The following is a 1,319-nucleotide window of genomic DNA, read 5'->3' on the forward strand; positions in this document are numbered from 1 at the left end:
TTCACAACTCTGGGAGGTGTTATGACCCCCTGCTGTGGACTGACTTGTGTGCCCCCAAAATTCATGTGTTGAAGCTGTAACTCCCAGTGTGGCTATATATGGAGTAAGGAAGTAATTAAGGTTAGATGAGGTCGTGAGGGTGGAGCCTTCGTGATGGACTTAGGGTTCTCATAAAAGAAGACAGCAGAGCTTTGTCTGTCTCTGTCTCTGTCTCCATCTCCACCACATGGGGACACAGGGAGAAGGCACCTGGCTGGCTTTTGGGCTGGTGACCACATCAAGGTGCTGGGGGGTGAGGGTCCTGGGGAGGGCATGGCAGCTCCACAACCCTCCCTTACACCTTGCCCTGTGCATTCCTTTCACCTGGCCCTTGCTGAGTTGCATCCTTTATAATAAATAAGTGAAGACAGGCAAAGTGTTTTCCTTAGTTCTGTGAGCCATTCTAGCAAATGACTGAACCTGAGGAGGGGGCATGCGAACCCCTAAATCAGCTATACATCAGAGCTGATCCATCAGAAGTTAGAAGGGAGGCCCAGTGTCTTAGCCTGTTTTCTGTCACTTATAACAGAATACCTAAAACTGGGTCATTTATAAAGAAATGAAATTTATTTCTTACCATTCTGGAGGCTGGGAAGTCATAGGTCTAGGGGGAGCCTCTGGTAAAGGCTTCCTCCTCGTGGGGACCACCTGCAGAGTCCTGAGGCGGTTCAGGGCATCACATGGTGAGGGGGCAAGAGTGTTTCCCCATGCTNGATTGTGTCAGGTGCAAAAAATTCCCGCCTAGCTAAAAATAAAAGCTGCGAGAGGTTTCAAACCTCGGGGCTGTGCACTTCGATTGGCCTGCATAGCCCTGGCTGCCAGAAATAAACTCTTTTCCTTTCCCTATCACCCAGTTCTCGTGGGCAAATTTCTTTTACCCATCGGACGTTGGCCATAACAAGGAAGTTGTGCTGTAAGAGGGCCACTGGGACACAGACTGACACTGGACAGCCCCCAGGCTAGAACGGGGACCCATGTACCCCCAAGAGCCATGCAAGAAGATCTGTTGGAAGTGGGAAAAGAAATGATTATCATCTCAACTCCACTTTATCTCATGCTTTTAAAGTTTCTCTTTTTATGCTTTATGGGGTGCATAAAACATCAGCAGCAGATTATGGATGTGTGTTTTATACACAATTACAGTAATAACTAACCCTCACACTGCCCGTGTGCCGCAGCCCTGTCCTAAGCATTCTGCGGGTAGTCACTCATCTCCTTTTTCACAACTCTGGGAGGTGTTATGACCCCCTGCTGTGGACTGACTTGTGTGCCCCCAAAAT

The sequence above is a fragment of the Galeopterus variegatus genome, unplaced genomic scaffold (genome assembly GCF_000696425.1).
Source record: "Galeopterus variegatus unplaced genomic scaffold, G_variegatus-3.0.2 Scaffold7908, whole genome shotgun sequence".
Lineage (NCBI taxonomy): Eukaryota > Metazoa > Chordata > Mammalia > Dermoptera > Cynocephalidae > Galeopterus > Galeopterus variegatus.